A 16,850-nucleotide genomic window follows, 5' to 3' on the forward strand; every position below is an offset into this window, starting at 1 on the left:
TGAGAGCTTCGGGGGATGGAGGGGGGTTGATGCGGGTTCTGAACAGACCGCCGACGCGGCGCCTGCGCCCCGGGGGAGGCAGTTGGGCTCCCAGGTCCTGGCCTGAGGCTGGAGCTGCCCAGGCTCGACAGGCAGGCGACCCGGGAGAGTCAAGAGCAACGAGAGACGCTATTAAAATGCCTCGCCGTCGCCCCGAGCGCAAAACCCATCCTCCCCAAATCTCCAGGGCTTGCGGCATAATCTTAATTAAGATAATTGATTCATATTGCACCTGCGAGAACGGAAAAAATTGATTTCAACCCCCAACCCCACAAATTGCTTAGAGCTATTGGATGGAGCACGACGCGACTGTGATTTGGGGAGTGATTTAGTGCCGGGCTTCCCCAGCTCGGCCTGCCTGGGCCTTTTTATTTATTATTTATGCCCTCCCGGTCCCGACGGGGCCTTGGTGGCTCCTTTCTCGGCTCCCACAGACCTTGGGAGGACTTGTCTCTGATTCCCTGTCAGGATCGAGAGGCTTTCCTTAAACCATCTAACACGCAGAACCAACAACGTAAAATCCACTCAGTAGGAGCATCTTGGCAGGCGTGGGTCACGGGCACAATTGCTGAAGGCCTCGTGCGTCCGATGCCCTGTGTGTGCAAAAGTGTGTGATTCCACTTGAATATACGTGTGTGAATCCGTGCGTGTGCAAGATTATGTGAATGTGTGTGCAAATCGTGTGTGCATATAAATGATTGTTAGTGTGTATGTGAACATATGAGTGTGTGCAGGTGTGTGTCAATGAATGTGAATGTGTGTGTGAGTGTGGGCATAAGTGGATGGGTGTGCGAGTGTCCGTGAGTGTATGTCCACGGTCGCACCTGCTCTCGGGAGAGGAGCATGAGCAGAGGGCGCACACCTGTTTCCCGGGGATCGAAGAACAGCTTGCTGTCCAAAGGGGATCGCAGGGCCAGGAAACTGACAAGCACACGCTATTTGCCAACCTTTGCCTTAATAGAAAGAAGCAAGCAAACAAAAATCCTCGGTAGCTGTGTGTAGCTTCGGGAGTGGAGAGCCGAGACACACCGACGGCGCCGGAGCGTCCCAATAACAATGGCTGCTGCAGTGGGTTGGGAGAGGAGACCTGTACAAGTTCCTAAAGGCACGGGAGGAACGCGGACAAACCAGGTTTAGGGCCCCAGGCGACTTGTAGAAGGAACGACTTCCGCAACCTATCAGCACCGTGGACAATTCCCACTCCAAAGGCCCTGACCTTCGGCCTACCAGATTCAGCAAAATCTCTCTCTTCTTCCCTTCCTTCCTCCTTTCCTCCGACCCTTCCTCCTTTCCTCCCTTCCTTTCCTCCGTCCCCTTCCTCCTCCTTTCCCTCCTTTCCTCCCTCCCCTTCTTCCTCCTTTCTTTCCCTTCCTCCTTTCCGCTCTTCCCTGTTTGCTTTGTTTCAAAAACAAAAACAAAAACAAACAAAAAACACTGGGCACCATGACTGAGCTTTTAGTCAAAGAGTCCTGAAAGTCTGCATCTAATTAGCCAAATATTCACAGTAAGTTTCCTGGAAAACTAGATAGCCAGATTTAGGGGTAAGGAAAGAGCTTAAACTATAATTTGAGCTGGCTAGTCTGAAACAAAGACAGAAATCATAAATTGAATAGCTTTCAAAAAGATAGTCATTATTCAAATATTTGTACTTATTTGCCACACAGCTTCAAAACCAAAATGAATTTCTTGTTTACTCTCCACAGAAATAATAAAATAGCTCTCAAAATGTTTTAGATTTTGCTTGTGTTTTATGGAGTATAAATTTTATTGAAAATCTAAAATCTTTTTCACCATCACTTTATCAACACTTCAGTTATTTCATACTGTAAACAATCTCTGATAAATTAATGAAAAAATAAGCCAACAGAAGTCAAATGGTATTATTCACTCAGATTCAGTGAGCCACACAATTAGCTAAATCATGCCAGATCTAAAATATTACATATTGAGTACTCATAACTTATCCAACATATACTGGAAACATCTAGCAAAGACATAACTGAGAAGAGAAAGCTCCTTTGGCAATTTGAACATCTGAGAAATATATACCATATCCCCCTCCCCACCACACACACTTATTGATATAATTTTCAAAACATCATTATTAGTAGTAAACAAAATCCTCATCAAGTATTATTCACACTTCACCGTAATGAGAAATATAATCATTTTTGATTAAAGAATTCATTCCTGGAGTCTCACCTTCTTTAAATAAAATGTTTTTTTCCTTTATAACAAATGCATTTCTCTCAAATTAAATATTGATAATTTGACCTTTTATGTCTTTAACTAATCAAAGGGGGAAAATTCCAAACGTAGATCTCAGAGTTTGGCCTTGGTGGGTCTTTCCGCTTGAGTAGGCACTGAGATTAAAGGAGTCAAACTTCCTCTTTCACTGCTCTCTCCTTGCACTAATTGCTTATGCAAAAAATGCAGATTTGTATTAATTAGTAACTCCACTGATTAGTTCTGTGGTATTTTCACATAATAAATCATGCTGCAGACATGAATTTTGGCACATCACCCAGTGGTGGCTCGGCTGCAATACGGGTTTCTTATTAAAATAAAATCTCTGACTAAATCTACCTTTCGGATGCAGGTACTGTGAGCAGCCACCTGCTGGGAGCACCTGCCATGGGAAATTACTTTCACTCAGTGACAAGCCACTTTAGGGGCTCCAACAGAACAATTTGATTATGAGGTTAGGCCTAATAATAAACACATAGTTAAACACATACATGCATATGTGACACAAATGTGCCTAAGCTTTAGACACATTTTGCAGACAATGATGTAATAACAGATAATTTACTCGTAATGGGACTAGATGTTTAAAAACAACTTCCCAAGTTATCAATAAATACCTCAGCCTATTTTCCTCCTGTAACATCTTTGCTCATTTGTGAGATGGTCTGATATTTTGAGACTCTCACATAACTCACACTCATTGACTTTACCCACTCCCCAGGCAGGCAAGCTAGTTCTGGAAGGAAAAGAGCCACAAAAGCATCAAGGAGAGGAATATGAATGTTAAGATCCCTCCCAGAGGGAATTGGGCGCCCCTGCCATCCTAGCATCAGATGAGAAGCTGTGAGGCCAGACACCCACAGTTGAGTGATGTGAGGCAAATTCTTCCTTTCCCATTGTTCACTGCACAAACTTTTACACAACTTCTTCCTCTCGAAAAGTATTTAATTTGATAAAGCAGATAACAACCAATCTTGCCAAGATAATGAATTAGGCCCAGGTGTTTTCTGTGCTCTCTTAACCCTTTACATGCCCTTGTTTTCTAATCGCTAGTGACGCATTTCCGAGACCCCTCAGGTGCTCTCAGCACCTTTATGTTCTTTCTGTTACCTGCCAATCTATACCTGCTGCTTGTCGCAAGGAACCTGGAAATTTTTGCATCTTAAGAGGTTGAGAATGATGCTGAATCTGACGCCTATACCTGGGGAGGTTGCAGAATCACCTGGTACAAAATAAAAAAAATTAAACACTTAATATTGACATTCAGAGATTAATAAACGCTGAGAGAGGTATATTTCTGATGGAGGCTGGGGCATGACGTTCTGTTCAGTTTGTGCTACACAGGTGGCAGCCTCCATCTTCCTTCATGACTTGTCCTGAGGCAGGTGGGTATGTGACGGCTGGGGATTGTGCAGCCTCTAGGGAGGCTCTCTCTCTCTCTAGACATCATTTACTAACCCTTTCAAACTTAGGTGGTGAAAGGAAGAGGTCATTTATTTTGTGATGTTTTCATTTATTTGTCTTTGATGTGGGCAATTATTTATTTATTTACTTTTTAATTTTTATTTTTTTTGAGAAGGAGTTTCACTCTTGTTGCCCAGGCTGGAGTGCAATGGCACGATCTCGGCTCACCACAATCTCTGCCTCCTGGGTTCAAGCGATTCTCCTGCCTCAGCCTCCCGAGTAGCTGGGATTACAAGCATGCGCCACCACACCTGGCTAATTTTTGTATTTTTAGTAGAGACGGGGTTTCTCCATGTTAGTCAGGCTGGTCTCAAACTCCTGACTTTGGGTGATCCACCCACCTCAGCCTCCCAAAGTGCTGGGATTACAGGCATGAGCCACTGCGCCCAGCCTGGCAGTTTTTTAAAGAAGTTAACCCAAAAGTCAGGAAAGAACATAAAAATTAAAGCAGCTAAGTCAAATATACTCTTTCTCCTTTGAATTTACCCTGGATCCTGCTTCTTCTGGAATCACATGGACTAGATTAATGGTCTCTCATGAAAAACAAACAGACAAAAAACAAAACAAAAATAACACTCCTAAATTTTTATATTCGTCCACAAGGCTGGAGTGGTAGACACTATGGAGAGCACCAGGGCTGAGCACAAGCAAAGGCTATAAAACTGCTTCAGGTTTTCTTCAGAGAGCTTGTCTCCTCCTTCCCCTCCTTTAAGAAACTGCTGATTCATTGGACAATAAGCATATTGGCACATCTATATTGAGTGCCATTACGTACCAGGCATTGTGCTGCTAGGTGCTAGGGGCACAGGAGTAAATAGACATTAGATTCAGCTTTCTTGAAGCTTTCTTTCTAGTGGGAGAGATGGACTTTAACAAGGTTTACTCACAAGTAAGTATGTACCTACCCGACTTCAAACAGTGCAGGAGTACTCAGTACCCAATCTCACTCCCTTCTCGCATGCCTTTTTAGAGTAAACAGTCTGGCAAATTAAAACAAATAAATTAATTAAAAGTTTCCTATGTGTCCTAGTTGTGGTATACATTCTGCTAATTGGATGCATTAGACTTTTATTCAGAACCAGTTACCTGAGAGAGCCAGGAGACAGAAGATTTATTTGTCTGACACAAATTCTAGTGCAAGGTATTAAAGCCAGCAAGTGTGGTGACAGCTTTCTGATCAGGACTCAAGCAAAGGTAGAAGCTTTCTTAGCCTAGTTTTGTGGTATGGTTTTTGATACTATTCCTGGAATCTCAGGCTAGAGTCTGTTTCTTCAAGCCTCCTAACACATTTCTTGTAAAGCTCTCCAGGTGATGAGGCACACTAAAGTTTGAAAACTCCTAATGGTTCTCAATAACACACCACACCTACCTTCTGATCTCTTATATCAAGGAGCAAAAACTGAGAATTATAATGACAACATTTGGGAAGATTTAAATAGCTCCAGCTACTCTGAATACTCAAGTTCTACTGAAAGCCTTCTTTTACAACGTAAGCACTCCCTCCTGCCATATCAAATGAGGCTGATCTTGGTTTGCTTGAAGGTTCCTCTGGTGTACTCAAGTAGCAAGAGGATATAAACCCTCTTTATACCCCATTACTTCCCCTTGCCATTGCTTCCAACCTATGACTAATAGGGCTCAGGTAGGACAAGAACAATTTTGTACCTAGAAGAAGGCTAATAAGTAATTGCAAGGTTTTGTTCATTTTTATTGTGCTAAATGTGGGGGCAAATGTGTGAGTATAGATTTTGCAGATGCCAGCCTAGGGGGGATAGAATATTACTTTAGATCAGGCTGAATTTCTGAATACTGTTGTAATTGTTGTTAATTCTGGATTCCAAGTGCTGCTGAAACCTCTCGGTATAATTTTCATTGTCTGCTCAGAAGGTTGAATAAAATATACATTCGAAGCTGACTTACATTGCATGAAGCTTAAATACCCAAAATTTCTCAATATGATGTAGAAAAAGCAACCCAAAGTTTTAGACAGAAAAGGTTAGAGTGAATTCATTATGGGCAAACTTCTCACTTACCTCCTAACTATCCCCAACACATGTGCATTTACTTGGGAGGGACAGTATCTTTGAAAAATCCCCTTCAGGCCGGGAAGGAAGGTGGACAATGTTACTGTTGAATGGGACCCCTGATAGAAATTGGGATAATTGGTTTCTGGGATGATGGTCCAGGGGGCACACATAAGAGTTAGAGACAAAGTGGGATTTTTACTATAACCCACAGTGATTGGGATGATCTAACACAGGAAAACCTATGGCAGTGTCTTAACCTTTCATGGGATTCATATAATTGTATGAAGTCTGAATCATAACAACAATAATACGTGGGATGATAAAACCTGATCAAGGCCTGTCGTGAATTACCATGATGTCATGATAGCTGCTCACTCAATTCTGAAACTTCAGTTTATTTCCAAACATTGAATATAGAGGAAGCCAGGTAACGTGAAGAAGGACCTTGTGATATCATCACAAGTACTTCCTGTAAATCTTTCTCCCAGCCTTCTCTGGAAGTATCTTTGGTCATTTACCATGGTAACTGTAGTGGGAGATGGGAAATAGCCAGATCTTTCAGGGAGTATTGGCTCCTGAACATAAATGAACACAATGCAGAATGTCACTGTGGTGTATCTGGCAGAATCTGGGACACATGCAGTTTAGGTGACAATTGGATTTGCGGGCCTAATTCTGTCACAATGGCACTTACAGGTCTGTAAAAACATCCTGTGATTGTTTCCACATTTCCTTCATATAGAGATGAGTGAATGTCCATGCTTCCTTTCTGGCCCCCAAAATAGGGTCATTATGGGAGAAAAGGTCAAATCTTGAGCTTCCTCTTCTTACCAAAGGTATAACTGCACACTGGGGGAATTGCAGAGATTCGTCAGCATCAAAGATTTGAAAGACATGAAGTGATATGACAGTAGCCACTAGTTGTCCCCCAGTATCTGTATTCTCTTTTTCTCTCACAGAAATAGTATCTCCAAATTTTACCTAGGGTAAAAGCCATTCTGAAGAAAGACTCTATTTCCTGTCATATTGCAGCTGCATATGACCATGTGACTAAGTTTTGGCCAATGTATGTGAGTGACAGTGATGAGAACAATTCCTGGATCTTGTCATTCAAATAAAGTGATGTGTCTATCCCTTCTTCTTTCTCCTTTGTGTTGGCTGAAATGCAGACCCAAGGCACCACCATAGAGACAATGTGGCAATAAGATAGAAGGAATTGGGTCATTGATAGCATAACCATACTAGATCTAGTCTGCTTACACAAGGACTTTCATTTGAATGAGAAATAAATTTTTATTTTGTTTATGCCTGTATCATTGTGAATCTCTCTCCAGCAACTGAATTCATATGCTAGCAAACATAGGTAGTGACCCCTGTCACATCTCCATTATAGAACCCCTTTCCTTGCCTTGTGCAGATGAGAGTCTTGGAGAATGTCAATAGAACTACTGTAAACTTATTCTTGGCCCACTGCAACCCCCACCTCCTGGGCTCATGAGATTCTCCTTCCTCAGTCTCCAGAGTAGCTGGAATTACAGGCGCCCAACACCATGCCCAGCTATTTTTTTTAAATTTTTTATTTTTAGTAGAGACGGAGTTTCACCATGTTGGCCAGGCTGGTTTTGAACTGCTGACCTCAAGTGATCTGCACACCCCGGCCTCCCAATCAAGTGGTGATTTTTAAAGCAGGTGCTATTCCACATGATATCTTTTAGTTGAGTAAATCAACAAAATCCTGACACATGACATTCAGCGTTTGTTCTGGCAATTTTTTTTTTTTATAAGAGGAAAAGGGTCTCACTCTGTTGCCCAGGCTGTCTTGAACTCCTGGCCTCAAGCAATCCTCCTGCCCTGAGTAGCTGGAATTGCAGGCTTGAGCCATAATGCCAAACTAAAAACTTTTTGAAAAATCATAGTAAGTAAAGAGCACAAGAAGTAGTTTTGCTTTGAGACATTCTATTTCAGGTATACCAACTCTTTCACTCCTTGTAATATAAGAAGTGGCAGACACCCTAATTGCATCAGAAAGGCACATGATTGACACAGAGTGAGGAGTAAATCCAAAGAAAACTTAGGGTCCTGCTACCTCAGTGAAGATACTGGGGATCCAGTGAAATGGGGCAAACTGAGGTTCTTCCAAAATAAGAAGCAATTTACTTCACTTTGCACCATCTATGACTAATATATTTTGCAGAGGTTTCCTCCAAAAACCATTGAATTAGATTAAATTAATGTAATTGAAGAGAAAGGAAGCTAAATAAAGTCACTGTTCTTATCCACATCTAACTAACTTTTGATTTTTTTTTGGCGGTTATAAACAGCCTGGATAAATGGCTTGAAATATGAGAGACCTAGTGCTGTTCATAGTTTGAATAAATTCTATACAGTGTGGGATAGGAAAGCCACAAATGATTTGCAGTGTGAAGAAAATTTATTGTATAGATAGTTAGGAGATAACTTTAAAAATGTGAAATAAGGAAGTCAAAGATGCAAGGAAGAAATGTGCATAGTTAAATAAAATGAGAAACTAGAAGAATAAAATGAGTAAAAATATTTATATGTAAGGTTTTTGAAAAAGAATCTTCACAAATTTCCCATGGTAATGTAAACTGGTATGGCCACTGTAGAAACATTCACACGGTTTCTCAAAACGTGGGAGTTAACATATGACCCAGCAATTTTACTCCTAGGTATATCCCTAAGAATAGGGAAGAAATATCCCTAAGAAACTAGAAAACATATTATCATAAAAACTTGTACACAAATGTTCATAGCAACATTATTTATAATAGCTCAAAAGTAGAAACAAGCCAAGTATCTATCATCTGATAAATGGATAACAAATTTGGTATATTCATACAATAGAATATTATTCAACCATAAAAAGTAATAAATATTACAACAAAAACAATCACCGGAGACACTACGCTAAGTGAAATAAGCCAATCACGAAAGGACAAATACTGTATTATTCTACTTATATGAGGTACCTAGAGTAGTTACAATCATAGACACAGAATGCAGATTAGTGATTTCCAGGGACTGGAAGGTGGGAAGAATGGAGAGTAAATAGCTAGTTGGTAATGGGTTTCTTTCTGGGGCGGGGTGGGGGGGATGATGAAAATATTCTGGAATTAGATAATGGTAATGGCTGCTCAACTCTGTGAGTATACTAAAAACCACTGAATTATATACTTCAAAATGGTGAGTTTTATGAAATGTTAATTAGAGTTTATTTTTAAAAAAATATGAGTGAGAAATGCAATTGCAATACGTCTTCTCTTACCTCGTATGACACCATATGCTCTGGTTTTCCTCTTTACCTCTTTGACCACTCTTTATAAGTTACCGTGCAGATTTCTCTTTTGTTCATCCCTTAAATCTTTGGTTTTTCTCAGGGTTGTCTCCTAGGCTTTCTTGTTTTCTTTTTACACAATCTCTGCATTCGTTAGTAAGGCAGTCAATGCTTTGAACAATTTTCATACGCACAAATTTACTACTGTTAGTTAAATGACACTAGACCCCAGTAACATGGTTTAAATTTCAGTTACACAGTGTATATTGTGAGTAATTGCTTAAAGTATAAGCTTCACTGCTAGCTCTTTGGTACATGAATCTCTATGTAAATAACAGACATGTATCATGATCAGTGACCAATCGCATCAGTTGTTTCAAATTCTGTTAGTGATTGGTCACTGCCCATCTGTTATTCAGTTCATGCATAGAGAGCAAAGCCTTAGTTGGGTTGCCTCCTTCTTTCCTAGTAGTAAGCCCATATGACATTAAAGAAGTGAGTATTAAAGAAAAGTGAGCAACAACAATTAAAGTGCAGCAAATAAAAACAATAATGCTGGAAGTTAAATTGAATGTGATGAGGAGATTTGAAAATGGAGACAGCAAAGTAAAGACAGGATGAGACCTAGGCCTGCCTGAAGCTAGTGAACAAATGATGTTGAGGAAGTCAGATCATTCAAAAACAGGTAATGTAGCTTCAACATTGTTTAGTTTGAGTTGCACTCAGAACAGAAAGCTGCTTAGGGTAGAAATGGAGCATTTACTTCTGCTTAGGATTGAACAGTGTAATGAAAACAAAAACCCAATCAGCTAAACGACTACCATGTAGGCCAAACTCTGAAGTCAGGTGCTGCATTGAAAGGAATCAGTAATTACAAGGAGACTGAAGATAAATATTTCCTTGCCAGTGAAGGCAGATTTTAGTGTTTTAGAAACTGGCATGACTTCACAGTATTTGAATTGAACATTAATGGGGCTTTAGAAGAAATAGCTGACTGGGAATGTTGACACTTGCTATTCAAAAGACTGTAGGCTTGCAGCCACAGGAACTTCATGAAGGCAAATGTATAGACTTAAAAGAGGAAAGTGGTTGTGACAAAAAGGATGACAATATCCCAGAGGAAGTAACCACAGTAAAGAAAACCAGGCGGGCCATTGGAAGAAGATGGTGGTGGAGTCGCGCATTACCCAGGAGGAAATTAAGAAGGAGCCAGAGAAGTCTATCGACCGTGAGAAAACATGCCTGCGGCTGCTGAGCATCTTTACCACCAATAATGGCCACCACCACCGAACGGACGAGTTCTCCAGGGAAACGTACCGCCCAGAGAGTTGTAGATCTACGCTTGGATGGATGCAACCTTGAAAGAACTGACAAACTTAGTAAAAGAAGTCTACCCAGAAGCTAGAAAGAAGGGCACTCACTTCAATTTTGCAATCGTTTTTACAGATGTTGAAAGACCTGGCTATCGAGTCAAGGAGGTTGGCAGCACCATGTCTGGCAGAAAGGGGACTGATGATTCCATGACACTGCACTCGCAGAAGTTCCAGGTAGGTTACTTGGACATAGCAATTATCCCTCCACATCGAGCACCACCTCCTTCAGGGCACACGAGGCCATATTAAATTCTATTTACTATTTCTTGTATTTATTTTTTGGTCAGTTATGTAAAATAAACTTACTCTTTTTCCTCCCCGGATTATTGTCATTAAGCCTTTGAATTCTAAACAAATTATAATGCATCATCCATTGAGGAATTAGATTTGGATGTGCTATTGTATGATTACTAATAGAAAGTCCATATGTTTCAAGCCTTTTTGTAAAATATGAAGAAAAGTGCTCTTAGCATTCTATGTAAAACTGTACTGTTAAATATATGTGTGTAATTTAAAAAAGCAAGAGAAAAACAGACAAAAACCCTTCAAATTAAAGGAAATCTCAGAGATACTTTACAGCATTGAAAGGGCAAAAGGCAAAATGTTGGAAGGTGATCCAAACGTATAAAGGAGTATAATAATTCACTAAGACAGAAAAAAGTGCTTGTCCAAACTACTTTTGATACATTTTTACAAAGAAATAAAACACCTGAATGCCTAATTATCTAATATTTTAAATTTTAGTATACTAAATAAATATCAGTTTTGTAATTGTTTAGTTTATAAAAATGAGTCTTTTTAATATTTTAACAAAAAAATCTAAAGGTCTTGGACCAATTGTATTTTTTCCCATTGATTAAGATAACTCTTCAGAGTTTCAGCTTGTAAAGTCATTTTTATTTATTTATTTATTTATTTTTAAGACAGAGTCTCACTTTCACCCAGACTGGAGTGCAGTGGCATGTTCTCGACTCACTGCAACTTCCACCTCCTGGGTTCAAGCAATTCTCCCACCTCAGTTCCCGAGTAGCTGGAACTACAGGCATGTGCCACGACACCCAGTTAATTTTTGTATTTTTAGTAGAGACAGTGTTTTGCCATCTTGGCCAGGCTGGTCTTGAACTCCTGACCTCAAGTGATCCACTGCCTCACCCTCCCAAAGTGCTGGAATTACAGGCATGAGCCACCGCACCTGGTGGTAAAGTCATTTTTTATGGTTCTACACTACTATGCAGAGCTAGGACTGCCTATATTCATTAGGATACAACTCAAACTGGTGTAAGAAAAGCAGGCACTTCATTGGCTCACATATTTGAAATGTCTAGTGTTTGGTTTTGCTTCAGGCATGGCTGGATTTAGAATTGAAATGACATAAAAAGAACTCAATTACCCTTCATCTCAAACTTATATATTAGATTCCTTCTCAGGCTGAATGTGATGGCCTCCAGTTGCACTCCTCCTCATGGTGGCAAGATGGCTTCAACAACTCTAATTTCATGTTTTTCCTGTTTCCTAGGAAAACCTGGTTCTTGGTTCATATTTTTCATCAGTTCCTAGTCTAATGGGATTGAGTGGAGTAGACTTTCATTTTTAAATCAGCAACTCCTGCACACATCCTTAGACTGACGCTTACTTTACTAGTTGAGGCTGCCAATCTTACACCCCAATCACTGTGGCCAGGTGTATTTCATATTCTATCCTTGGGGACAAATTTGGGTGGAGCCCCATCCAAATCACAAATTATTGGTGAAGAAATGCAAAATACTCAAAAACATTAGGAGAATGTGCTGGCAGACAGACTATAAACATGCATGAACCACCCTTGGTCCTGTACCTTTAATTAACCTCCACATGAGAAAGGCTCCAAGATCTGTCCAGAAATTATGAACTATGTTCCCTAACAAGACAACTCCCCTTGGATTCCCTGCAAATACCTCAAAATCAATGTGTTTGAAGGTGAACCTCTTATGTCCTCCACCCTCAACCCCAACCAAGTCTATATCTCCTCTTTGTTCTCTATCTCAGTGCATGTCATCACTATCCACTTTAGTTGCTCACACTAGAAATCTAAGAAATAACTTAACTCCTTACTCTCCCTCACCCAAGACTAAAATTAATCACCAATAAGCTCTTGTTAGTTGCACCCCTAATATTTTTTAATTCAACCTATTTTCTCTTCATCAATATTTCTCATCTCATTTCAGCTGCCATCTTTATCTTTTGCCTGCATCTCAGCAATAACCTTTTTAACTTGATGCCCACTCATTGTTTTTGTTTTTTAAAAGGTTTGTGAAAATACACATGACATAAAATTTGCCTTTTTTTTTTTTTTGGTGGAAACTCGCTCTGTCGTCCATGCTGGAGTGCAGTGGTGCGATCTCGGCTCACTACAACCTCCGCCTCCTGGGTTCAAGCGGTTCTCCTGCCTCAGCCTCCCGAGTAGCTGGGACTACAGGTGCCTGCCAACATGCCTGGCTAATTTTTCGTATTGTTAGTAGAGATCGGGTTTCACCATGTTAGCCAGGATGGTCTCAATCTCCTGACCTTGTGATCCACCCACCTCGGCCTCCCAAAGTGCTGGGATTACTGGCATGAGCCACCGCGCCCGGCCATCACCAGGCTATTTCTTAGCTCTGCTCACCTTCTCCCCTGCTTCAGCTACCTCTCCCCTTACACTCATCCACTTTTGGTTTACTCCTACTGATTGTTCAAGATGTTCTGTCACTTTTTCCTTCCTGTTCCTCTTCTCCAGGCTTCATGTATATTTGTGATCCTTCATGTATATTTGTGTTGTACAGTATAATATTGTATTATTATTTCATTATATGATTGTCACCACTATCAGACAGAGTTTCTTTATAAATAAAGCATTTGTTTCATTCAACTTAGAGTCCTTATTACCCAGCACAGCACCTGGCACTAAGAGTTCAATTAATACTTATGGAATGAACAGATTGATTAATTTTAAAAGAGTAATTGAATGATGATGGCTGTTAATTTAAAAAGTTGGGTAGTAAATGTTTCTCTGGACACCTGTAATAAGAAAACAAACAAGAAACAGTATAAGAAAGTTATTGGGAGTATAATTTATGTATGCCCTCTACAGTCTAACTCCTTAGGGTCAACTCTGTGACCTTGAGCTAGTTAAGTGAATCTTTTCGTGTAAATTTCTTCATATGTATAATGTGGTTAATGATACTACTTAGCTCAAAAGGTTGTTATAAGAATCAAGATAGTTAATGTTTGCAATTCCTAGTTAATGCATAGATTAACACCCAACACATGGTGAACGCTATAAAAATCTTAAAAGTAAGTAAATAAGACAGTTGTGATTCCTGTGTCTATAGAATTTATAGTCTAGGTCAGTGCCGTCTAATAGAAATATAAGGTAAGCCACATATGTAATTAAAAATTTCTAGTGGCTATACTAAAAAGTGACTGAATTATAAATAAGATTGATTTAAATAGTTTATGTAAACTGCTATGTCAAAAATATTATTTCTACATGTAACCTATCTAAAAAGTTATATTCCTTATTTTGTACTAAGTCTTCAAAATTCAATATATTTTATACTTACAGCACATCTCAATTCAGATGCTTAATTCTTATCTGTATTTAGATCTCATAAACTTACAGTTGAAAAAGTAGACTCACATACCCAAGTTGGTTCCAAACATCTTAAAAGTCTTACTATAACTGATTCAGATATCGGCGTTAATTTACAATTTGTAAAAATTGAAGTTAAGAATTCAGTTCCTCAGTCATACTAGTTACAATTTAGTGTCCAAGAGCCACATAGGCCAGCATGGGATTAGAGGAAAGGTGATAAGTAAGCAGACAATTACAGAGTGTGATTGACACAGAGTACTGCGTTAGGGCAAAGATCGAGTGCTCTGGGAACACACAGTAAAGGTACTAATGAAGCTTGGTGGAGGGAATTTATTAAGGAAATTTTCCTGGAGAAAATGCTATCTTGAGACCTCAAGGATAAGCAGGAGCTGGCCAGGTGATGAGGGAGAAAGAGCATCTATCAGAAGGAATAGTGTTGGGGATGAGGGGAAGTATAGCATTTTCACAGACCTGAATAAATTTCAGAGTGACTGATGCATAGAGTGTATATGTGTATATAGGAAGTGGACGATGAGCTATAGGGGAAGAAGTGGAATAGGGAGCAGTTGAGAAGCAAGGCTAGAAAAGTTAGCCAGGGACAAAATCATGAATGAGTTTTTATGAAACATATTAAAGGAGGTCAGACTATCCTGAAGTTAATGAGAAGCCACTGAAGGATTTAAACATGTAACTGAAGGTTACGTGATCATGATGTGTTTACTGAATATAATTCTGACTACAGTATGGAAAAAGTTTAGAAGATAACCAATGTCTGGTGTCTCACACCCATAAGATGGCTACTATCAAACAACAACAACAACAACAAAACAGAACAGAACAAGCATTGGTGGGTGAGGATGTGAAGAAACCGAAACCCTTGTGCACTGTTGTTAGTAACATAAAATGTTGCAGTCACTGTAAAAAGCAGTATGACACTTCCTCAAAAAATTAAAAATAGAATTACCACATAATCCAGCAATTCCATTTCTGGATATATACCCAGAAGAATTGAAAGAAGGATCAAAGAGATATTTGTACACCCATGTTCATAACAACATTATTTACAATATGTAAAACATGAAAGCTAGCCAAGTATCCATAGATAGATGAGTGGGTAAACAAAATATGATACATACATACAATAGGGTACCATTCAAGCCTTAAAAGTGAAAGAAATTCTGATACATGCTAACTGAAATAAACTAATCACAGAAAGACAAATACCACTTGATCCCACTTATATGAGGTACCTAGAATAGTCAAAATCAGAGAGACAGAAAGTAGAATAGTGGTTGCCAGGGATAGGGGGAAGAAAAAGGGAATTATTGTTTAACTGGTAGAGAGTTTCAGTTTTGCAAGATGAAAAGCGTTCTGGAAATGAATGGTGGTGATGATTGTACAACAATGTGAATGTTTTTAATATTAGTGAACTGCACACTTAAAAATGGTTAAGACGGCTGGGTATGGTGGCTCATGCCTATAATCCCAGCACGGAAGCTGAGATGGGCAGATCACAAGGGCAGGAGATCGAGATCATTCTGGGTAACAAGGTGTTTACAGTGACTCAGATTATTCCAGCCATCTTGGGTATCAGCAAGAAGAGACCTAAGGAACACTATGCTACAAAACTGCAACTTTGGTGGCATTTGAAAAGTAACTCCTGCTTTTACTACTAACTCTTAATTCTCAGTAGACTAAAACTACATTTTCCCATCTTAAAAAAGAACAGTCCTTGAGAGAAAATGAAACAAAGCAACCAAAACCTCTTCCCACTGCTAAAATATTTCACTCCACCTTGTTTTTCTTCTCGTAGTTGTTTTGTACTTTTTAAAAAATTAACTTTCATTTTAAGTTCAGGTGTACATGAGCAGGTTTGTTTCATAGGTAAAATTGTGTCATGGGGATTTGTTGTACAGATTATTTCATCACCCAGGTATTAAGCCTAGTATCTATTAGTGATTTTTCCTGATCCCCTCACTCCTCCCACCCTCCAACCTTCACCCTCCAATAGGCCCCAGTGTGTGTTGTTCCCTTCTTTGTGTCCATGTGTTCTCATCATTTAGCTCCCACTTATAAGTGAGAACATGTGGTATTTGGTTTTCTATTTCTATGTTAGTTTGCTAAGGATAATGGCCTCCAGCTTCATCCATGTTCCTACGAAGGACATGATCTTTTTCTTTTTCATGGCTGCATAGTATTCCATGGTGTATGTATTAGCCCATTTTCACACTGCTTTAAGGAAATGCCCAAGACTGCATAATTTATAAAGAAAGAGGTTTAATTGATTTACAGTTCCGCATGGCTGGGAAGGCCTCAGGAAACTTACAATCATGTGAAATGAGTGAGAGACCTGACCTGTGTATAGACCAATTTCTGTCAGTCAGTGAAATTGGAGTCAGTCAGTGCTTTTCCTAGGGTATTAATTAATTTCCTGGACACTTACACTCTCCCAAGACTAAACCAGGAAGAAGTTGAATCCCTGAATAGACCAATAGCAGACTCTGAAATTGAGGTAATAATTAATAGCCTACCAACCAAAAAAAGTCCAGGACTAGATGGATTCACAGCCGAATTCTACCAGAGGTACAAGGAGGAGCTGGTACCATTCCTTCTGAAACTATTCTAATCAATAGAAAAAGAGGGAATCCTCCCTAACTCATTTTATGAGGCCAACATCATCCTGATACCAAAGCCTGACAGAGACACAACGAAAAAAGAGAATTTTAGACCAATATCCCTGATGAACATCGAAGCAAAAATTCTCAGTAAAATACTGGCAAACCGAATCCAGCAGC

General features: G+C 39.6%; 1 pseudogene; it reads left to right on the forward strand.

Moving 5' to 3' along the window:
* The first annotated feature begins 10,236 nt into the window (after positions 1–10,236).
* Positions 10,237–10,974, forward strand: LOC105553878 (annotated as a pseudogene).
* Positions 10,975–16,850: the final 5,876 nt, after the last annotated feature.

Source organism: Mandrillus leucophaeus, unplaced genomic scaffold, assembly GCF_000951045.1.
Source record: "Mandrillus leucophaeus isolate KB7577 unplaced genomic scaffold, Mleu.le_1.0 Scaffold614, whole genome shotgun sequence".
In the NCBI taxonomy this organism is placed as follows: Eukaryota; Metazoa; Chordata; class Mammalia; order Primates; family Cercopithecidae; genus Mandrillus; species Mandrillus leucophaeus.